The sequence below is a fragment of the Eriocheir sinensis genome, unplaced genomic scaffold (assembly GCF_024679095.1).
Source record: "Eriocheir sinensis breed Jianghai 21 unplaced genomic scaffold, ASM2467909v1 Scaffold65, whole genome shotgun sequence".
Lineage (NCBI taxonomy): Eukaryota > Metazoa > Arthropoda > Malacostraca > Decapoda > Varunidae > Eriocheir > Eriocheir sinensis.
In genome coordinates this window covers 307,501-331,855 of record NW_026111998.1, presented here as the reverse complement: position 1 = coordinate 331,855, position 24,355 = coordinate 307,501, and the positions used below count along the sequence as shown (strand labels likewise).

Below are 24,355 nucleotides of genomic sequence, written 5' to 3'. Positions count from 1 at the left end.
GGTTATATTTTGAGCTAGATGACCCCTCCCATTACTCCCATTACTCCTCCCCCCCTCGCCTATACTAAAAAATCCCTCAGGGTACCAAGTGCTCGCTCAAGGGAGTCTGAGAGAGCCTCAACACCCTTGAACGTCAAGTGTATCCCGTCACGGGCGTAGAGGGCGTCGTTGCCAAAGAAGAGGTCCCAATTGTCGACGAACAGCCACCCATTGCGCCGGCAGTGCTCAGCAAGTCTGCTGTTCACTGCTATCGCCCTGGACAGCCATCCATCGCCAACGCCCCACAATTCTCTAAAACGCCTGAGAAGGTCCTCGCTTGGCACACGAGAAAGACAATGGGGTTTGATCCCTCGCTTGCCATACACGCCTCAATCCTGTCTGATATATGGCCCACCCCTGCCCCTGGGAAACACACCCTCGTCCTGTTTTTATCCTTGGAGCAAAAATACCTGTCAACATAACGAACCTGACTATCACCAACAACAAGAACCCGACGGTCGGAAGGGGGGCCAGGAGGGGTGGGTGAAGGGGAGGGAGAGCAGGAAGGAGGGAGGGACCTGCTGTGAAGAACGAGGAGAAATTGTGGAAGAGGTGGAAGGTGGAAAGGGGGAGGAGGAGGAGGAAGAGGAAGAAGGAGAAAGGGAGGGTGAGGTGGTGGAGGGAGGAACGGACGTGGAGAGGGAGGAGGAAGAGGGGGAAAGGGAAGGTAAGGGACAGGTGTTGGAGGGAGGGACGAGTGAGGAGGCGGAGGACAAGGAGGAGAAAGAGGGGGAGGAGGAGGAGGAGGAGTGGGCAGGAAGAGGGGGACGGAAGGAAGGCGAGGTGGAGGGGAGGAGGAGGAGGAAGAAGGAGAAAGGGAGGGTGAGGTGGTGGAGGAGGAACGGACGAGGAGAGGGAGGAGGAAGAGGAAGGGAAGGTAAGGACAGGTGTTGGAGGGAGGGACGAGCGAGGAGGCGGAGGACAAGGAGGAGAAGAGGGGAGGAGGAGGAGGAGTGGACGGGAAGAGGGGAGGGGGACGGAAGGAAGGCGAGGTGGAGGGAGGAGGAGGAGGAGGAGGAGGAGGAGGAGGAGGAGGAGGAGGTGAAAGGAGAGTGAGGTGGGGAGGGAGGGACGAGGAGGAGGAGGAGGAAGGGGAAGGGAAGGTGAAGGACAGGTGTGGGAGGGAGGGACGAGCGAAGAGGCGGAGGACAAGGAGGAGAAAGAGGAGAGGAGGAGGAGGGAGGGTGGGCGGGGAGAGGGAGAGGGGGAGGGAAGAGGGAGGCGGGGAGGAGGAGGCGGAGGAGGAGGAGGAGAAGAGGAGAAGGAGGGTAGGAAGCGGGGAGATCGGAGATGGTCGAGGAGGAGGAGGAGGAGGATGGGAGGGGCTGCTGTGTGGGTGAAGACAATACTGGAGGGGAGGAGGACGAGGAAGAAGAGGAAGAGGAAGGGGAGGAGGAGGAGGCGGAGCTTGTTGCTGCTGCACTAACCAGTAAGTGTACCTGGGCGGCGAGAGTCGTTACCCTATTCTCTAACTCTATGATCCTCTGACCATCCTTCTGAGTCTTAACGCAGAACCTACAAACGTCCTTGGAAAGAAAGTACTGCTTGGCCATGCGAAGGCCACACCCAGAACAACGCTTGAGGGACGTCATGGTGAAGATATGGGCGAGGCAAGACGGAAACAATTAGGCGCGTTAAGACGATAACAAAGTACGCAGCTGCGGTGAGGTCGTCAGGTCAAAAATGTGTATCTAGGAAAACAAACCAACATGTGTGTTCCTATGCAGCTGCCGCGGGGCCATTGAATCACAGTGGGCGCGGGGAGGAGGCTTGTGTGCGTGTGGGGAGGGGCGTGGGAGAGAGGGTAGGAGAGGAAAAAGAGGAGGAGGAGGAGAAGGTCAGGTTAGGAGAGAATGGGATTGTGTTGGAGCGGAGAAAAATTGGTTTAAAAAAGGAAAGATAAATGATGGTATAGGAAAGTAATCGGAAATGCAGTCTCTCTCTCTCTCTCTCTCTCTCTCTCTCTCTCTCTCTCTCTCTCTCTCTCTCTCTCTCTCTCTCTCTCTCTCTCTCTCTCTCTCTCTCTCTCTCTCTCTCTCTCTCTCTCTCTCTCTCTCTCTCTCTCTCTCTCTCTCTCTCTCTCTCTCTCTCTCTCTCTCTCTCTCTCTCTCTCTCTCTCTCTCTCTCTCTCTCTCTCTCTCTCTCTCTCTCTCTCTCTCTCTCTCTCTCTCTCTCTCTCTCTCTCTCTCTCTCTCTCTCTCTCTCTCTCTCTCTCTCTCTCTCTCTCTCTCTCTCTCTCTCTCTCTCTCTCTCTCTCTCTCTCTATCTCTCTCTCTCTCTCTCTCTCTCTCTCTCTCTCTCTCTCTCTCTCTCTCTCTCTCTCTCTCTCTCTCTCTCTCTCTCTCTCTCTCTCTCTCTCGGTAACGCTCACACACAAAAATATACCCAACAAAAGGCGCGATATGTGGTGCAAAATCTGGCAAATTAATCGCGAGAACCGTAAAATTCGAGGACAATGGAGGAACGATGGACGCCACTAACTGCTGTGATACTCAGGGCCGGACACAAACCGGCACTGTGTGTACACTCTTAAAAACACAACTCTCTAGAGTCTAAAACGTGGCCGCAATTACCGTGTTCATAAGTGACATATTTGAATGGTTCACGGCCTCCTGACCTCTTTAATATTTATTTTTATTTTTATTTTTTTCAAAGAAATTGATAAGAGAAACAGTAACACACTATCACTACTCTGTTGTCATTTCCTTCAATACAACACGAGCAATTCTTTCAATTAATTCTTCTGTTACCACCGAAAGGGTCAACAACGAGTCACACCTACAAGCTTTCCTTCTCTAATCTTTTAACAACCTTCGGTGGCGTCACAGCAGTTTCCCGTGAAGGTAGTATTTCTTCCTTCTCTGTTACTACGACTTCATTCGTTACATTGCCGGGCAGAATCTCCTTTGTTTTCTCTGTTCGGTCAACTATCAGAGGTCCATCGCCATTCTCTGTAACATTCCTACTCTCCACCGATGTTTCCTTGATGGTTTCATGTGAAGGTAGTTTTTCTTCCTTCTCTGTTACAACAACTTCATTCGTTTCATTGCCGGGCAGAATCTCCTTTATTTTCTCTGTTCGGTCAACTACCAGAGGTCCACCGCCATTTTCTGTAACATTCCTACTCTCCACCGATGTTTCCTTGGTGGTTTCATGTGAAGGTAGTTTTTCTTCTTTCTTTGTTACAACAACTTCATTCGTTTCATTGCCGGGCAGAATCTCCATTATTTTCCCTGTTCGGTCAACTACCAGAGGCCCATCGCCATTTTCTGTAACATTCCTACTCTCCACAGATGTTTCCTTGATGGTTTCATGTGAAGGTAGTTTTTCTTCTTTCTCTGTTACAACAACTTCATTCGTTTCATTGCCGGGCAGAATCTCCTTTGTTTTCTCTGTTCGTTGTACTACCAGAGGTCCTTCGCCATTTTATGAAGCATTTCTACTCTCCTCCACAGATGTCATCGAAATGCTTTTCTGTGAAGGTAGTCTTTCTTCTTTCTCTGTTACAACAATTTCATTCGTTTTATTGCCGGGCAGAATCTCCTTTGTTTTCTCTGTTCGTTCTATTTTCTGAGGTCCATCGCCATTTTCTGAAGCATTTCTACTCTCCTCCACAGATGTCATCGAAATGCTTTCCTGTGAAGTTAGTCTTTCTTCTTTCTCTGTTACATCAATTTCATTCGTTTTATTGCCGGGCAGAATCTCCTTTGTTTTCTCTGTCCGTTCTACTGTCAGAGGACCATCGCCATTTAGTCTGGGAGCTAGCAAACATTTAATTCACATCTCGAGTACAAAAGGTTTGAGGTATGGAGTTGTTAGGATGATGGCTGGGGACCAAAAAAATGCAACTCTTAAGTGACACTTTTGGGGACACCACCAGGGGGAGCTGTTAACAAAACCCCCAGATATTGGTTTCAAACACATCTTTGAGTACATTCATCAAACCTGTGCTAAATGACTCTCTGATAGAGTAGGAACCACATGAAATAACTCTTAAGCGGCCGCCATGGGGATAAGTCCATTTCTGAGTGACCAGTAGGGGGCGCCCCTGCAACATTTAAATCACATCTGGAGTACATCCACAAAACCTATTGGAAAATGTTCCTTGGGTCTTACTGCATCTATAACAACTCATCTGAGTTGTCACCTTTGGGGATTAACCCTTTTCTGAGGGGGTCGAATGTGATCATGAAATGACCACGCCCACATATTGATATAAAGCACATATTACGTACATGCTCAAAACAGGTGCTGAACTGTTCTCTAGTGTGTTCTTCATCATTATGTTGACGTCTGAGTTGTCACCTATTGGGATTAACCCATTTCTGAGGGGTCAAGGTGATCATGGAATGACCACGCCCACATCTTGATATAAAGCACATATCACGTATATGCTCAAAACAGGTGCTCAAGTGTTCTCTAGTATGTTCTTTACCAAATTATGTACACTTCTGAGTTGTCACCTATGGGGGTTAATAATTTTCTGACATTATCAATTCAAAGAAAATGTCCCACTGGAAAATTATCATCTCAACCAAGCGCATGCATAGTATGTAAATTCAACTCTGTACCGGGCTTGATATTGAGGTATACAGGGAACTACTTTAGGAAACAACTTTATTGTGTTACAAAATTCGCCATTGCTGAAGCAAAGGAATCAACATTACAAACTATGTACAAAGCAAATGAAATTCATGAGTAAATAATTCTGCAAAAGACCTTCACCCAGAAAACTCCTGCCATCAATTGTGCCTCTTCTATATTTCGTTCTAAATCAAAGCCAAGTAGCATAGTCCATTATGCCAAGAATAATTTCTTGATCATGCCTACAACTTCATAAAAACAAAATCACATCTGTTGCCAACTAATCCCGCTAATTATCCAACCATATTCAAAATAACACTTTTCATGTCAGTGTTACGCTCCTATGTCAATCACCCTGGCCTAGTTAGTTTAATCAAAGGTTCAATAGTTAAAGATGGTACTTGGAGTTAATAAGAATAGAAAATTAATATATTGTCACAACGAACAAAAGATGATATGAAAACACAAGACATGATAATATAAATAATAAATAATAAACACAGGGTCATTCACTCACATGTGCTTTATATCAATATGTGGGCGTGGTCATTCCATGATCACCTTTGACCCCCTCAGAAATGGGTTAATCCCCATAGGTGACAACTCAGACGTCAACATAATGATGAAGAACACACTAGAGAACAGTTCATCACCTGTTTTGAGCCGGTACGTCATCTGTGCTTTATATCAATATGTGGGCGTGGTCATTCATGATCACATTCGACCCCCAGAAAAGGTTAATCCCCAAAGGTGACAACTCAGATGAGTTGTTATAGATGCAGTAAGACCCAAGGAACATTTTCCAATAGGTTTTGTGGATGTACTCAGATGTGATTTAAATGTTGCAGGGCGCCCCTACTGGTCACTCAGAAATGGACTTATCCCCATGGCGGCCATGAAGTTATTTCATGTGGTTCCTACTCTATCAGAGAGTCATTTAGCACAGGTTTGATGAATGTACTCAAAGATGTGTTTGAAACCAATATCTGGGGTTTGTTAACAGCCCCTGGTGGTGTCCCCAAAAGTGTCACTTAAGAGTTGCATTTTTTTGGTCCCCAGCCATCATCCTAACAACTCCATACCTCAAACCTTTTGTACTCGAGATGTGAATTAAATGTATGCTAGCTCCCAGACTAATTTTCTGTTACATTCTTAGTCTCCACAGATGTCTCCTTAATGGTTTCCTGTGAAGGCAGTTTCTCTTCTTTTTCTGTTACTAACATTTCATTCGTTTTATTGCCGGGAAGAATCTCAATGGTTTTCTCTGTCCGTTCTACTTTCTGGCGTCCGTCGCTCTTATCCGTATCGTTCTTACTTTCCACACATGTTTCCCTAATGGTTTCCTCTAAAGGTAGTTTTTCTTCTTTCTCTGTTGCTAATAATTGATTCGTTTTATTGCCTGGCAGAATCTCCTTTGTTACCTCAGTGGCACTGGTAAGAGGCAGTACTGTTGCTTCCTTCTTTATAACAACTTCCTCGTGTATTTCATTACCCTCTTCGTCCGTGACCTTGTTCACGTCCACCGTCTGTGTTAGGGACCCGTTGTGTGGAGTGGTTTGCGTCAGAGTTTTGCTCTCTGTGACAGATTTTTCGGCACTTTCTTTACCTTCCTCATCAATAACAACCTGTGTTTCCGTAATCTTTGATACATTTCCGTTGGGCTGTAGGTCAGTTTCTGTAGTCTTTTCAACGACTGTCTTATTGCCGGTTACATGCCCCGTTTCATCACTATTATCAAAGACTTTCCTTTCCACGGTCTTGATACTGTCATTCGCGCCATTTTGCAAACTTGTGTTCATCTTCTCAAGATCAGGCATTTTGGGGAAATCTTTGAGTTCCCCCTCGTCATGTTTCTTCCAAGGGTCGTAATTGGCCTTCTCGAGGCTAGGGTAGGGCACCTTGTCCTTTGGGAGCCCATTGGAGCTCACAATTCCTCGCCGTCGTGTGTGTGTGTGTGTGTGTGTGTGTGTGTGTGTGTGTGTGTGTGTGTGTGTGTGTGTGTGCTTTCTTTCGTTCGACTCTCCCTGTTCTACAAAAACGGATCCTACGGCGGAGGAAGACCCGAGAGGATTTTTCTCCCTGCCCGTCGGCGTTCCGGAGGCCATTCTGTTTTCAATCCCTGAGCTGACGAAAGCTGTTTTCTGCCACGAAACCGTAATTATTTTTAATATCATCTCACAAGCAACAACTATGAAGTTCTTCCTTGCTTGGACGCTCGTCATCATCCTGGGGATGATGGCCGGTCAGCCGGACAGCCGGTCAGCCGGTCAGCCAGCCGACCAGCAGTTGGGTAGGCGGTGGCGTAGGTGGTAGCGTACTGGGCTCACATTCACCGCGTGATGGACGACGCGGGTTCGAATCCCCACGCTACCACTCGGATTTTTCAGTCACCGCCGAGTGGCTTAAAACTACCCACATGCTGTCCTGAAGACCACCCATCAACCCGGACTCTAGAGGAAGCCGTCCAAGCGAATCAAGAACGAGTTCCGGGGGGCAGCATGAGCCAATGCAAGATGGCGCCACTATAAAACACTCGCCTGCGCCAGAACGGGCTGGGCCGACCATCAGGCCCCACCTGGAAGAAGCCTTGGGCCGACCATCAGGCCCCACCGGGAAGATGCCTACCGGCGCAATAGGCAACAACGTACAACAAAAAAAAAACGCCGGCCAGCTGCTGGCCGGCTGGCTTCAGCTGACCGGCTGTCCGGCTGACCGGGCATCATCCCCAGGATGATGACGAGCGTCCAAGCAAGGAAGAACTTCATAGTTGTTGCTTGTGAGATGATATTAAAAATAATTACGGTTTTGTGGCAGAAAACAGCTTTCGTCAGCTCAGGGATTGAAAACAGAATGGCCTCCGGAACGCCGACGGGCAGGGAGAAAATCCTCTGGTCGTCCTCCGCCGTAGGATCCGATTTTGTAGACCAGGGAGAGTCGAACGAAAGAAAGCACACACACACACACACACACACACACACACACACACACTAGTGGGGGGGGTTGTGTTATGGGGTGGGGTGGGTGTGTGTGTGTGGGTGTGTGTGTGTGTGTGTGTGTGTGTGTGTGTGTGTGTGTGTGTGTGTGTTTTTTAAGGAGGATGCGAGGTTCAGGGGTCCGGTACAAGGATGCTTATCGTCACTTCACTTGGAGCTTTCCCCTTTCCCCTTCCCGCTGTACCATTGCATATATATATATATATATATATATATATATATATATATATATATATATATATATATATATATATATATATATATATATATATATATATATCTCTCTCTCTCTCTCTCTCTCTCTCTCTCTCTCTCTCTCTCTCTCTCTCTCTCTCTTGGTCGGATAGATGGGAGATCCCCTTTAACGTAGACAAGTGCCAGGTCCTTCAAGTTGGAACGAGGAATAAGAAGTTCGAATACGAAATGCGCGGCGTTAAACTCAAAAGCGTTCAATGCGTCAAAGACTTGGGGGTCAAAATCGCGTCAAACCTCAAATTCTCACAGCAATGCATCGATGCAGCAAATAAAGCGAACATAATGTTGGGCTTCATTAAAAGAAACTTTGTATTCAAGAATAAAGATGTAATACTCCCGCTCTACAACAGTTTAGTTAGACCCCACTTGGAATATGCGGTAGAGTTTTGGTCCCCCCACCATGCAAAGGATATTGCTAAATTAGAAGGTGTTCAGCGTCGGGCAACGAAAATGATCCCTTCCTGGCGCAACAAATCCTACGAAGAAAGGCTTTCTACCCTTAACATGTTCTCTCTTGAGAAACGTCGCCTCCGAGGAAAACTGATCGAATGTTTTAAAATACTTAATGGTTTCACGAATGTAGACAGATCAACATTGTTTATGATCGATGACAGTCTGCGCACGAGGAACAACGGCGTAAAACTCAGATGTAGACAAGTAAATTCAGACTGCACAAAATTTTTCTTCACCAACGTTGTAGTGCGAGAATGGAATAAGCTTCCACCATCAGTGGTCCAGTGTAACATGATTGACTCCTTCAAAAATAAGCTCGACCGTCATTTCCTTCAACTTAATATCAACTAGAGTAGAAGTGCAACGTTTTGGAGTCTTTTGATTAATGTAAAATCACTTAGGTTTAAGGACAGACCACCAAGTCTGGACCATGGGGTCTGTGTGGTCTGATTTTCTATGTAAATCTCTCTCTCTCTCTCTCTCTCTCTCTCTCTCTCTCTCTCTCTCTCTCTCTCTCTCTCTCTCTCTCTCTCTCTCTCTCTCTCTCTCTCTCTCTCTCTCTCTCTCTCTCTCTCTCTCTCTCTCTCTCTCTCTCTCTCTCTCTGTTTTTCTCCTTCCTTTCGCTCATTTCCTTGCATTTCTTTGCCTCGTTCCTTCTCATAGCTGTGTTTTTATTCATCTTTCACCCTTATCTTACTCATCACACTAACTATATTCTTTTCCCTCTCCTCCCGTCCTACCAATGAAGAGTTATAAAGACTACGTGTAGGAACAGACGACATAATTGCTCTTTCGCATAGTACACTGGTAGAGGTTCTGTTCGTCCCAAACTACTTTTTTAGCTGGAGTGTTTCAAAGTCCATTTCGTAATGTGTGTTCTTCCAATTGCTGCGATTTGCTCTTTGTTAGGAAGCTTTGTGACATGGTCGGAAGGTAAGAGGAAAATTATCTGTATCTATCTATCTATCTATCTATAATTGGGGCATACGCTGTAGCTGCTCGCTGAAGTTAGGGTTGATTGAAGGTCTGGGGTCGCTTCCCGCATCAGGAGAGTCACTACATTGTGCGTGGCGGGTAACGGTAACACGGGGCCGGGATCTAACCTTCCTCGCTCAACCTCCTTCCCTCTACCGTCCACAAGTCTTCCTCCCTTTCTCCCTTTCTCAGGTCTTCCTCACTCTCCCTCCTTCCCTCTACCCTCCCCAAGTCTTCCTCACTCTCTCCCTTTCTCAAGTCTTCCTCACTCTCCCTCCTTCCCTCTCTCACCTTCCCTAGTCTTCCTCACTCTCCCTCCTTCCCTCTACCCTCCCCAAGTCTTCCTCACTCTCTCCCTTTCTCAAGTCTTCCTCACTCTCTCCCTTTCTCAAGTCTTCCTCACTCTGTCCCTTTCTCAAGTCTTCCTCACTCTCCCTCACCTTCCCAAGCCTTCCTCACTCTCTCTCCTTCCCTCTCTCCCCTCCCCTAACCTTCCTCGTCCTCTCCCTCGTCCCCTCCCCTAACCTACCTCACTCTCTCTCCTCCCCTTTACTTTCCTCCACCTCGCCTTAATCACCTCCGCTTCCTTCCTTTGCCTCCGCCTTACTTTCCTCCAGTTCAACTAAAATAAATTCTCTCTCTCTCTCTCTCTCTCTCTCTCTCTCTCTCTCTCTCTCTCTCTCTCTCTCTCTCTCTCTCTCTCTCTCTCTCTCTCTCTCTCTCTCTCTCTCTCTCTCTCTCTCTCTCTCTCTCTCTCTCTCTCTCTCTCTCTCTCTCTCTCTCTCTCTCTCTAATCTCCTTCTTTCATTATTATTCTCTCTCTCTCTCTCTCTCTCTCTCTCCCTCTCTCTCTCTCTCTCTCTCTCTCTCTCTCTCTCTCTCTCTCTCTCTCTCTCTCTCTCTCTCTCTCTCTCTCTCTCTCTCTCTCTCTCTCTCTCTCTCTCTCTCTCTCTCTCTCTCTCTCTCTCTCTCTCTCTCTCTCTCTCTCTCTCTATCTCTCTCTCTCTCTCTCTCTCTCTCTCTCTCTCTCTCTCTCTCTCTCTCTCTCTCTCTCTCTCTCTCTCTCTCTAATGGTAGGTGCGGCTGTCAAGTTATCAGGCCGCCGGGGATCGCGCAGCCTCCTTGTAATTGCCGGCGAGACAGATGCGCCCAGAGAGCCCCGAGCTTCCATTTCTCTCCCCTAATGTGACTTCGCGATGAGAGAAGATCCGTGTACAGACTCATCTCGGCATCTCATCTTGTATTCTTTTTTCCTCTGTTTTTCTTGTCCTTTAAACTATTCTTTGGTTTTCTTACTAATATTTTTTCTTCAAACCTACTTCTATTCTTCACTTCTTTTTTTCCATTCTCTCATCTTTTTTTCCTCTTTTTCCTTGTCCTTTAAACTATTCTTTGCTTTTGTGATTATTTTTTTTATACCTACTTCTATTCTTCCCCTATTTGTCTTCTCTGCTTCTTTTTTTCCCATTCTCTCATCTCCTTTTTTTTCCTCTTTTTCCTTGTCCTTTTAACTAATCTTTGCTTTTCTATTTCTTTTGTCGTCATATCTGCTACTATTCTTCTCCTATTTGTCTTCTCTGCTTTTTTTTCCATTCTCTCATCTCCTTTTTTTCCCTCTTTTTCCTTGTCCTTTAAACTCCTCTTTGCTTTTCTGACTAATCGTTTTTTTCCTCATGCCTGTTACTGTTTTTCGAAACTAATAGATATGCAACTATCAGATGACGGCAATGCAGAGGACGCCTGGCTAAACTTTAAAAATCACTTACTCACTCAGCAGGACACATTTGTCCCCTTGTGCGAGAAGCGAATTAACAGTAATAAAAGTCCACCTTCGTTTAATAGCGAAATTAAACACTCAGTCAAGGAGAAAATTGTCTTACAGGTTAAAGAAAGACCAAAGCACGCCCGAAAACATTAGACTTTACAATGATGCAAGGCGACGAGTAAAAAGATTAGTGCATCAGGCAAAGCGTAGATATGAAGAAAATATTGCAGACAACTGTAAAAATAATCCGAAATCCTTCTTCAGTTACATAAACAACAGAAAGGCGATCAGAAGTGGAATTGGACCTTTAACAAACAGCGACGGTGCACTAGTGACTGACAGCCAACACGTTGCAAACCTATTAAATAATTACTTTTCCTCGGTGTTTAATAATAACAGTCCTCCCACCACCACCACCAACACCAGTACTAATGTAAATCCCGAGCATGCATTGTCTAACTTTGAAATAAAACCCGATGAAGTCCTTAAAGCCCTCAAATCACTTAAAACAAATAAAAGTCCCGGACCTGATAAAGTATATCCAACTCTGCTGAAAGAAACAAAGAGCGAAATACTCTCCTTCCTCACAACCGTATTCAATATGTCCTTGCGACAAGGCATCGTCCCTTCAGATTGGAAAAAGGCTAACGTGACACCGATTTTCAAGAAAGGAGACAAAAAAGTACCAGGTAATTACAGGCCCATTAGTCTAACTTCGGTTGTAGGTAAGCTACTTGAGGGCATAATTAGAGACAAAATTGTGAGTTACCTTGAAAGCCACTCATTGATTGGGGACTCACAACATGGCTTCCGAAACAAAAGATCCTGCCTATCAAACCTATTAACCTTTTATAACGACCTCTTCACTGTTTATGACGTAACCAAATCACTGGACGTAGTCTATCTTGATTTCCAGAAAGCGTTTGATAAAGTCCCGCATCATAAATTACTTTACAAATTAAAGCAAATAGGTATTGACGGTCAAGTAAACCAATGGATCGCGAATTGGTTGAGCAACAGACAACAAAAAGTAGTGATTGACGGATTTAACTCAGAGTGGGCGCCTGTCACTAGTGGCGTCCCTCAGGGCTCGGTCCTTGGCCCAGTGCTCTTCATTATTTACATCAACGACGTGGATGTTGGACTCAATAACCGCATTAGTAAATTTGCAGACGACACAAAGATTGGTAACTCGGTTCTCACTGACGAAGACAGGCAAAGCCTCCAAGAGGATTTGCACAAAATTTCAGCTTGGTCGGATAGATGGGAGATGCCCTTTAACGTAGACAAGTGCCAGGTCCTTCAAGTTGGAACGAGGAATAAGAAGTTCGAATACGAAATGCGCGGCATTAAACTCAAAAGCGTTCAATGCGTCAAAGACTGTTTTAAAATACCTAATGGTTTCACGAATGTAGACAGATCAACATTGTTTATGATCGATGACAGTCTGCGCACGAGGAACAATGGCGTAAAACTCAGATGTAGACAAGTAAATTCAGACTGCACCAAATTTTTCTTCACCAACGTTGTAGTGCGAGAATGGAATAAGCTTCCACCATCAGTGGTCCAGTGTAACACGATTGACTCCTTCAAAAATAAGCTCGACCGTCACTTCCTTCAACTTAATATCAACTAGAGTAGAAATGCAACGTTTTGGAGTCTCCTGATTAATGTAAAATCACTTAGGTTTAAGGACAGACCACCAAGTCTGGACCATGGGGTCTGTGTGGTCTGATTTTCTATGTAAATCTATGTAAATCTCTCTCTCTCTCTCTCTCTCTCTCTCTCTCTCTCTCTCTCTCTCTCTCTCTCTCTCTCTCTCTCTCTCTCTCTCTCTCTCTCTCTCTCTCTCTCTCTCTCTCTCTCTCTCTCTCTCTCTCTCTCTCTCTCTCTCTCTCTCTCTCTCTCACACCCGACCTCTGCTGAGAGAAGGTCGTGACCTCACCCCGCTGCGCTCCACAACATCGCTTGCCCTGTGTTTTCGTCGTGCTGTTGGGATTGCGTTTGCTTTCACGTGCGTTTGTGTGTTCTCGCTTGTGGACCTTGTGTGTTGCCTGTGATTTCCCGACACGTGCTCGGTGTGTGTTCGCTTGTGGTTTCTGCCTGTGGTTGCCTCTGTGATTTGTGTTTCCGGTGTTTTTGCGTGTGATCTGGCTGTTTCCGGGTGTTCTGCGTGGGTTTCAGAGTGATTCAAGTGTGTTGTGTTTCCGGTGTTTTTGCGTGTGATTTGGCTGCTTCTAAGTGTACTGCGTGGGTTTCAGAGTGTTTTGAGTGTGCTGTTTTGTTTCCGGTGTTTTTGCGTGTGATTTGGCTGTTTTTCGAGTGTTCTGCGTTTCGAGTGTGTTGTGTTTCCAGTGCTTTTGCGTGTGATTTGGCTGTTTATAGTGCTCTGCGTGGGTTTCAGAGTGTTTTGAGTGTGCTGTTGTATTTCCGGTGTTTTTGCGAGTGACTTGAGGGTGTTTAGTCGTGCTTGTGCTTGGGTTTCTAAGTGTTTCGTGTGTCCCGAGTGTGACTTTGTGTTCCCGAGTGTCTCACGTGTGATTTGGGTGTGTCGACAACCCACCCTTTGAATTCCCTGAGGATTCAATCTGCTCCTCCTCACTACACCCTCTTTAAATCCCCTAGAGGATTAACACTTCCTACACCCCTTTACCTCACCTAAGCCCCCCCACCCTCGCTCACCTCACATCCCTTTTGCTCCTCCTCATCCCCTAGAGGATTAGCCCTTCCTACTCCTCCCTCACCTCCACATATTTCTCAGCCCTCCCCCCCGCCCTCACCTTACCTCACATCCTATTTACCCATCCCTTCACCCACCTTACCTCGCCTCTTTCTTAACCTTTCTTGTTCTCACACACCTCACTCACCTCACATCCCTTCCTACTCCTCCTCTCTCCCACTTACCTCCTTTCCCAAACTCCCTCTCACTCATCTCACCTATTACCTAAACCACCTTGAACTCACACCCCAAACACACCGCCTCCCTTTCCCCTCTTTACTCACCTCACATCCCTTCCTACTCCTCCTCTCTCCCACCTCACCTATTTCCTAACCCTCCTTGATCTCACACACCTCACTCACCGCCTCTCTTTCCCCCTCTTTACTCACCTCACATCTCTTCCTACTCCTCCTCTCTCCCACCTCACCTATTTCCTAACCCTCCTTGATCTCACACACCTCACTCACCGCCTCCCTTTCCCCCTATTTACTCACCTCACATCTCTTCCTACTCCTCCTCTCTCCCACCTCACCTATTTCCTAACCCTCCTTGATCTCACACACCTCACTCACGCCTCTCTTTCCCCCTCTTTACTCACCTCACATCCCTTCCTACTCCTCCTCTCTCCCACCTCACCTATTTCCTAACCCTCCTTGATCTCACACACCTCACTCACGCCTCTCTTTCCCCCTCTTTACTCACCTCACATCCCTTCCTACTCCTTCTCTCTCCCACTTCACCTATTTCCTAACCCTCCTTGATCTCACACACCTCTCTTTCCCCCTCTTTACTCACCTCACATCCCTTCCTACTCCTCCTCTCTCTCACTTTTCCTCCATTACTAAACTACCTCTCACACACCTCACCCCCTTTCCTAATCCCCTTCACTCTGTGTTTTATCTCTTTCATTTCAGCTAAGATGGCGCCTAAGAAGTGCAGTACTTGTAACGGTAGCTTCTCAGCTCACTTTTTTACAGGGCGTTCTGCTGTCTGTCGACTGTGTCTCTCCAGGCAGCATCTCGAGACAAGACTGCAGGAGCAGGAAGAGAAGATGGAAGAAGGCCAGAATAAAATAATAGAGCTTTCTCTCACCAGGCAGCATCTCGAGACCAGACTGCAGGAGCAAGAAGAGAAGATGGAAGCAGGTCAGAATAAAATAATAGAGCTTTCTCGCACTGTTGCCTCCTTGCAGGAATTCATCCAGGCTAACGTTGCTGTGGTGCCAAACCCTTCTCCAACCGCCCCCTTGCCCTCAGCGGTACCGTCGACACCAGCGGACAACACCACGCAACGGGAGGATGCTAGTGGCACCGCCCATGATGGCTTCACCGTCGTGAATGGAGGAGCCAAACCAGCCAGACAAGCGATTTATCCTGTTCATTGCTTCAACAGGTTTGCCATTCTGGAGGAGGAGGACGAGCAGGAGAGCACCTTCCTGGTGGGTGACTCCATGATTCGCCAGCAGGTCGTTGAGTTCTGCGGCAGAGTTCCTCGTCGAAGACGGAACTATTGCTATCCTGGTGCTGGGATCGACGACATAACTGCTGCTCTTGAGGAGATCTCCCCCCAGGCTACTAATGATTCACTGTTTGTTATTCACACAGGTACGAACGACATCACCACGACCCGGTCTGAGGAACTCCTGGAGAAGTACCGTAGGCTCATCCAGCAGTATAAGACTAAATCCCCTAACATTTTGATTTCAGGAGTTCTACCACGGACTTGGGCGGAGAGCGACTTTTTCAATTAGGCCTTCAGCCTAAACAACCGCTTACAGACTCTTTGTAGGGAGCTTGACGTGGAGTTCCTAAACGCATGGGACAATTTCTATGGACAAAATGAGCTGTTCCACAGGGACGGATTGCACCTTTCTCCCATCGGGGCAGCCAGACTCGGAAGGCTCCTCAACGAAGCAGTGCGTGTCATCCGAGCAAAAAACGAGTCACGGCCACGTCCCTCCACCTCGCCCGTGTAAATAGACGCCGTGCATCGCAACAAACCCGTAACCGTGATCCCGCAAGTACCACCACCTCTATTACCAAGCCTCTAGATAACTTAAAAATCCTTAGTTTCAATGCGCGTAGCCTAAGAAACAAATTTGATGAACTGAGATGTCTTGCTTTAACAGAAAATTTTGACATAATTGCTATAACCGAAACATTTATCGACACCACAAATATTGATTTAAGTTCCGAATACAACATAGATGGCTACAGACTCTTCAACAAAGATCGTGTAAACCGTAGAGGCGGTGGCGTCGCCCTTTATGTCAAAAGCTATTTGCAACCCACTGACAAAACACCGGGAAACAGTAACGTTGAACATTTGTGCGTGCAAGTAAACATTGCAAAATTCAATTTAAATATATCTGTCACCTACAGACCTCCCGGGCAATCACTCGATGACGACCTTGAAATGTACAGCGTCTTAAGGCAGTCACTTAATAACAGCGACTCACTGATATTAGGAGACTTTAACCTCCCCCATATCGACTGGGCGACACTGTCAGGTACAGAAGGCGAGTCACATAGAATGATCGAATTTCTAGAAGAAAATTATCTAAGCCAAATGGTTTCTGAGCCAACTCGACAAAATAATATACTCGACCTTGTTATAACGACCCAAGATAACCTTGTCAGTAGTGTCACGGTAGGAGAACACCTCGGTTCTTGCGATCATAAATTAGTGCGCGTCGACATTAAAGCTCAATCATCAGTGACTGAAAATAAAGTAAAGGTGCCCAATTTCAAAAGAGCTAACTTCGTAGAAATCCGACAAAAACTAACAGAAATACAACTATCAGATGACGGCAACGTAGAGGAAGCCTGGCTAAGCCTTAAAAATCACTTACTCACTCAGCAGAACACATTCGTACCCTTGTGCGAGAAGCGAATTAACACTAATAAAAGCCCACCGTGGTTTAATAGCGAAATTAAACAATCAGTCAATGAGAAAAAAATGTTTTACAGGTTAAAGAAAGAACAAAGCACGCCCGAGAACATTAGACTTTATAATGATGCCAGGCGACGAGTAAAAAGACTAGTAGGTCAGGCAAAGCGTAGATATGAAGAAAATATTGCAGCCAACTGTAAAAATAACCCGAAATCTTTCTTCAGTTACATAAACAACAGAAAGGCGATCAAAAGTGGTATTGGACCTTTAACAAACAGCGACGGTGCACTAGTGACTGACAGCCAACACATTGCAAACCTCTTAAACAATTACTTTTCCTCGGTGTTTAATACTAACAGTCTTCCTCTCGCTACCACCAACACCAGTACTATTGTAAATCTCGAGCATGCATTGCCTAATTTTGAAATAACAACCGATGAAGTCCTTAAGGCTCTCCATTTACTTAAAACAAATAAAAGTCCTGGACCTGACAAAGTATATCCAACTCTGCTGAAAGAAACGAAGAGCGAAATACTCTCCTCCCTCACAACCGTATTCAATATGTCCTTGCGACAAGGCATCGTCCCTTCAGATTGGAAAAAGGTTAACGTGACACCGATTTTCAAGAAAGGAGACAAAAAAGTACCAGGTAATTACAGGCCCATTAGTCTAACTTCGGTTGTAGGTAAGCTACTTGAGGGCATAATTATAGACAAAATTGTGAGTTACCTTGAAAGCCACTCATTGATTGGGGACTCACAACATGGCTTTCGAAACAAAAGATCCTGCCTATCAAACCTATTAACCTTTTATAACGACCTCTTCACTGTTTATGACGTAACCAAATCAGTGGACGTAGTCTATCTTGATTTCCAGAAAGCGTTTGATAAAGTCCCGCATCATAAATTACTTTACAAATTAAAGCAAATAGGTATTGACGGTCAAGTAAACCAATGGATCGCGAATTGGTTGAGCAACAGACAACAAAGAGTAGTGATTGACGGATTTAACTCAGAGTGGGCGCCTGTCACTAGTGGCGTCCCTCAGGGCTCGGTTCTTGGCCCAGTGCTCTTCATTATTTACATCAACGACGTGGATGTTGGACTCAATAACCGCATTAGTAAATTTGCAGACGACACAAAGATTGGTAACTCGGTTCTCACTGACGAAGACAGGCAAAGCCTCCAAGAGGATTTGCACAAAATTTCAGCTTGGTCGGATAGATGGGAGATACCCTTTAACGTAGACAAGTGCCAGGTCCTTCAAGTTGGAACGAGGAATAAGAAGTTCGAATACGAAATGCGCGGCGTTAAACTCAAAAGCGTTCAATGCGTCAAAGACTTGGGGGTCAAAATCGCGTCAAACCTCAAATTCTCACAGCAATGCATCGATGCAGCAAATAAAGCGAACAGAATGTTGGGCTTCATTAAAAGAAACTTTGTATTCAAGAATAAAGATGTAATACTCCCGCTCTACAACAGTTTAGTCAGACCCCACTTGGAATATGCGGTACAGTTTTGGTCCCCCCACCATGCAAAGGATATTGCTAAATTAGATGGTGTTCAGTGTCGGGCAACGAAAATGATCCCTTCCTTGCGCAACAAATCCTACGAAGAAAGGCTTTCTACCCTTATTATGTTCTCTCTTGAGAAACGTCGCCTCCGAGGAAAACTGATCGAATGTTTTAAAATACTTAATGGTTTCACGAATGTAGACAGATCAACATTGTTTATGATCGATGACAGTCTGCGCACGAGGAACAATGGCGTAAAACTCAGATGTAGACAAGTAAATTCAGACTGCACAAAATTTTTCTTCACCAACGTTGTAGTGCGAGAATGGAATAAGCTTCCACCATCAGTGGTCCAGTGTAACACGATTGACTCTTTCAAAAATAAGCTCGATCGTCACTTCCTTCAACTTAATATCAACTAGAGTAGAAGTGCAACGTTTTGGAGTCTGATTAATGTAAAATCACTTAGGTTTAAGGACAGACCACCAAGTCTGGACCATGGGGTCTGTGTGGTCTGATTTTCTATGTAAATCTATGTAAATCTCTCTCTCTCTCTCTCTCTCTCTCTCTCTCTCTCTCTCTCTCTCTCTCTCTCTCTCTCTCTCTCTCTCTCTCTCTCTCTCTCTCTCTCTCTCTCTCTCTCTCTCTCTCTCTCTCTCTCTCTCACACACACATTTTTAAGTTCTTTCACTCTCATCTTTTTACGTTGTTTCCTTTCTTACTTATTCTTTTAAATAATCTCGTGTAATGAGAATCTAGGGCTCGTTTTCATTCTTTTTCATTAATTTTGTTCTGCTTTTATTTTTATTTTCGTTTTTATATAAGAGTTTTACCTGAGAATCCCTCCCCTCCAATCCCCACCATTCCTTTACCCCCTTCCCCATTCCCCATTATCTAATTCCACTACTCTCCTCCCTACCTGCCTTACCCATCACCTCCCCTCCCTTTCCTCCCCACCTTCCCACCCACCAAGTTCTTCTCCCTCCATCTTTCCCCCCTTCTCCCCTTTCCAATTATAAAAAAAAATTCTATAATCTCAATTCTTACCTTCATATATTTTCTCTTACATGTTGCTAGTTTGTGAGAACCTCAAGTCATGTTCTAACTTCGTTTTAGTTTAACATTATTTTCTTTTTCTCTTTTCCGTCATGTGTTTCTAAACAATTTGCTGAGTCATTACTTGTTGTTTTACCTTCGTCTCTCTCTCTCTCTCTCTCTCTCTCTCTCTCTCTCTCTCTCTCTCTCTCTCTCTCTCTCTCTCTCTCTCTCTCTCTCTCTCTCTCTCTCTCTCTCTCTCTCTCTCTCTCTCTCTCTCTCTCTCTCTCTCTCTCTCTCTCTCTCTCTCTCTCTCTCTCTTTACTTGTTTGTCTTTTTCCATCCAGTTATATCAATGCATCCATCCATATCATACCTGTTTTGTTGCCTCTGTTTTTCCTTTATCATTTTGCTAAGTTTCTATCATACAGTTTCTCGTTATCATCTTCTTACTTGTCCTTTTTTTTGTTCCCCTCCTCCTCTTCTTCTTCTTCTTCTTCTTCTTTTTCTTCTTCCTCCTCCTCCTCCTCTTGGGTATCTTAAGACAAAGGATTTTTCTTACGACACTTTGCTACTTTTAACAAAAATACCAAGAAATCCTCGTGTTACTGAACCTCCCTCGGGGGCTCCAAAAGACCTCATTATTCGTTTCCTTCCTTTCCGCTCATACTTTCCTTCGTCTGCACACACACACACACACACACACACACACACACACACACACACACACACACACACACACACACACATCTTTTCCTTTCCTTTTGTCAAACTTTCCCTTCCTTTGCATCTTTACAGCACTTACTATCATTCCCATCATCATTACCATCTATACTGTACTTATTATTATTATTATTATTATTATTATTATTATTATTATTATTATTATTATTATTATTATTATTATTATTATTATTATTATTATTATTATTATTATTATTATTACCATCATCATTATCATTATCATCACCACAAGTGTCATCAAACAACGGGTCGTACAATGCACCTACATGCCCCCCCCCCTCCCCATGCCCGCACCTTCCCCACCTGTAATTAATGGCGGCCACCCGGCGTGAGATGCATAAATATAATTACATAACTCGGGACGGAGACACGCACATTAATATCACCCGTGTATGCCATGTATGTACGTAATAATGTGTGTGTGTGTGTGTGTGTGTGTGTGTGTGTGTGTGTGTGTGTGTGTGTGTGTGTGTGTGTTTGTAATTTCCCTCGCTGCACATCCCACACATTTCATGACATAACAGTCCGGAAGGCGCTTCGAGTAGGAGGAGTAGTAGGAGGAGGAGGAGGATAAATAAAGCAAAAAAAAAAACGATGAGAGGGACATTGTTAGTAGGATGAGGTCAAGGAGGAGGAGGAAGAGGAAGAGGAGGTGGAGGAAGAGGAGGAGGAGGAGGATAAGGGACGAACAAATATCCTCAATGATCCTCTCTCGAACCCTACTCTGCCTCTCCTCCTCCTCCTCCTCCTCCCACACGTCACCTCGGGGATTCAGAACTCGACCATTACATTTTCCACATCCTCGCCACTTCTTGCAATGGCACTGAACCGGCACTCAGAGATAGGCACACCCTTATCTGCTTCATCAAAGGCTCCTCTTCCTCCCCCTCCTCCTACTCCTGCCTTTGGGTTCTATCATATTGTCTATCTGTTAATTCTGTAGTCTTTTATGTATCTATGTTTTTTTTTAAGTGTCTATTCTATCCATTCCTTTGATCTCATGATAGCTGTGATGAATTATGTATTTTTTTTATTATTTTGAGTTGCACCACAATGTTATATTTTGCTTGTGTTGTTGCTAAATTTTCTAGTTCTTTTCTCTCGCTTCTGTAAAATGTAAATGAATGAATATGAATTTTTCTCTTTTTTTGTGTATTTTTTTCTTTCGTTTCTGCTTCCCTCTTTTAGTTTTGCATTTTTTGTCACTAAATTTGCTATACGTAGTAATGAAGCAACATATCTTCTTTTTGCTTTTAATTCTTCACACACACACACACACACACACACACACACACACACACACACACACACACACACAAACGACCACACCTACACACACATAAACCTTGATCAGCTTACACCACTCCTTCCTTCCTTCCTCTCGAGCCTCAGGTATTGTGCCTTACCTGTAAAGAGAGGAAAAGATCTCATTAATACTCAGCATCAATGAAAAGGCACAACACAGACGTATGGAAAGGACTTTATAATCCTCTATGGCAAGCTAATGGGGAAACGAGGGAGATGTGTAAAGATTATATTGATAAGAATGGAACGTGGATAAGGATTAGTGTGTGTGTGTGTGTGTGTGTGTGTGTGTGTGTGTGTGAGTGAGAGAGAGAGAGAGAGAGAGAGAGAGAGAGAGAGAGAGAGATGAGTACAAAGTGAGGACAATGAGGATGATGTGAGGATAATATGAAAGTAGGAGCAGAACACAATGAAACCAGGAGGAAAATATAATGAAAGGACAATATCATGAAAGGAGGACAATATCATGAAAGGAGGACAATATCATGAAAGGAGGACAATACAATGAAAACAGGATAATACAATGAAAAAAGGATAATACAATGAAAACAGGATAATACAATGAAAAAAGGATAATACAATGAAAACAGGATAATACAATGAAAACAGGACAATACAATGAAAACAGGACAATACAATGAAAACAGGACAATACAATGAAAACAGGACAATACAATGAAAACAGGAAAATACAATGAAAACAGGACAATACAATGAAAACAGGAAAATACAATGAAAACAGGACAATACAATGAAAACAGGATAATACAATGAAAACAGGACAATACAATGAAAACAGGATAATACAATGAAAAAAGGACAATACAATGAAAACAGGATAATACAATGAAAACAGGATAATACAATGAAAACAGGATAATACAATGAAAACAGGACAATACAATGAAAACAGGACAATACAATGAAAACAGGACAATACAATGAAAACAGGATAATACAATGAAAACAGGATAATACAATGAAAACAGGACAATACAATGAAAACAGGACAATACAATGAAAACAGGACAATACAATGAAAACAGGATAATACAATGAAAACAGGACAATACAATGAAAACAGGACAATACAATGAAAACAGGATAATACAATGAAAACAGGACAATACAATGCAAACAGGATAATACAATGAAAACAGGACAATACAATATAAAAGGACAATACAGTGAAAACAGGACAATACAATGAAAACAGGACAATACAATGAAAACAGGACAATACAATGAAAACAGGACAATACAATGAAAACAGGACAATACAATGAAAACAGGACAATACAATGAAAACAGGACAATACAATGAAAACAGGACAATACAATGAAAACAGGACAATACAATGAAAACAGGACAATACAATGAAAAGAGGACAATACAATGAAAACAGGACAATACAATGAAAAGAGGACAATACAATGAAAACAGGACAATATAATGAAAACAGGAGGACAATCTGAGGACAATGCGAGGTTAATGGGAGGGTGTGAGAAGGTTAATCCAATTCCTGTGCATTTCACCTTGCCGGGCCACGCACCTTAATTAATGTTACGCACGCACGCACGCACGCACGCACGCACGCACGCACGCACGCACGCACGCACGCACGCACGCACGCACGCACGCACACACACACACACACACACACACACACACACACACACACACACACACATAAATCCTCTATCCACATACACACAAAGAACAACAACAACAAAACAAATGAAAAAAAGAAAACTATTGCTGCAAAAATAATGAAACAAAAAAACAAAACAAACGAGAGAGAGAGAGAGAGAGAGAGAGAGAGAGAGAGAGAGAGAGAGAGAGAGAGAGAGAGAGAGAGAGAGAGAGAGAGAGAGAGAGAGAGAGAGAGAGAGAGAGAGAGAGAGAGAGAGAGAGAGAGAGAGAGAGAGAGATGCAACGGATGGACTGAGGAAAGGGAGGGAGGGGTTGCTGGGGTGCTGGCTAGAAAGGAGGGGGTAGAAGGTGGGGCGGAGGTGGAGGTCAGGAATGGGGGTGCAGCGGAGCAGGTCCAGAGTTCAACTTTAAGGTATAACTTTGTGGAATATTAAATTAGTAATTATCTGAGCGAGAAGGAATCCACTTCGAGGCTGGGTAGACAGATGGGCGAGGCGTGGAAGGGAGGGGAGGGGAAGGGGGAAGGGAAGGGGAAGGGGAAGGTGGAGGTAAAGTGGCGATTCTGGTGGAGGAAAGATAGATGGATGGGAGTTAGCGTGAAGGGGTGGGAAGGAGGAGGGGAAATATGGGAAGGTGGGGAGAGAGGGGAGGGTGATGGAGTTTTGGGTGGTGGTGGGATATTGGGGGGAGGAGGAAGGAAAGATAGATGAGATGGCTGAATGAAGTGGAGTGGGGAGGCTGAGGAGCTTTGGGATGTAATGGGGATTGTTGGGGTGAGGAGGGGATGGTTTGGTAATTTTGGGGAAGAAGGAAAGAATGGGTGAATGCAGTAAGGTAGGGAAGAAAGGGGAGTGGTGGAGGAGGAGGAGGGAGGAGGGGAAGATGGGGAGGAAGGAGGGATTACGGTGACAGTGTGGGTGATTTAGTGAACATTATATTAAAGATAGGGAGGTGGGTAGGGCAAGGAGGAGGTGGAGGAGTTGAAGAAGGGAAGACAGGGGATTCTAGGTTAGTGAGGATTGGGGTTGTTGTTTTACTCCATAAGGTGCTGGCTATCATGTGTTTGAAGATACCCTAAACTTAACCTAACCTAACCTAACAAACCCCAAATTGTTTTTTTTTACAGCATAGGAAGCAGCTCAAGGGCAAAAATAAAGGAAACAATAATGAAAAAAAAAAGTTACTATAGGTCTTGACTCAGAACATTCATATATGCTTCCTTACTAATGAGACTTTCTATACAACAAAGTGAGGCCATTCTTTGTTAATTTATACCATAAGGTGCTGGCTATCGTGTGTTTGAAGATACCCTAAACTTAACCTTACCTAACCTAACAAACCCCGAGCAGTTAGTATAGGTCTAGACTCAGAAAATTCATATATACTTCCTTACTAATGAGACTTTCTATACAACAAAGTGAGGACATTC

The 24,355-nt window shown here is 44.6% G+C and overlaps 1 long non-coding RNA gene across 1 annotated transcript; it reads left to right on the top strand.

Annotated features, from left to right (window-relative positions):
- Positions 1–2,846: 2,846 nt before the first annotated feature.
- On the top strand, positions 2,847–3,782 carry LOC126993647 (uncharacterized). The gene is made up of 3 exons (XR_007748098.1): positions 2,847–3,134; positions 3,294–3,359; positions 3,522–3,782. It is a non-coding gene; the product is annotated as an uncharacterized LOC126993647 (long non-coding RNA).
- The last annotated feature ends 20,573 nt before the right edge of the window (positions 3,783–24,355 follow it).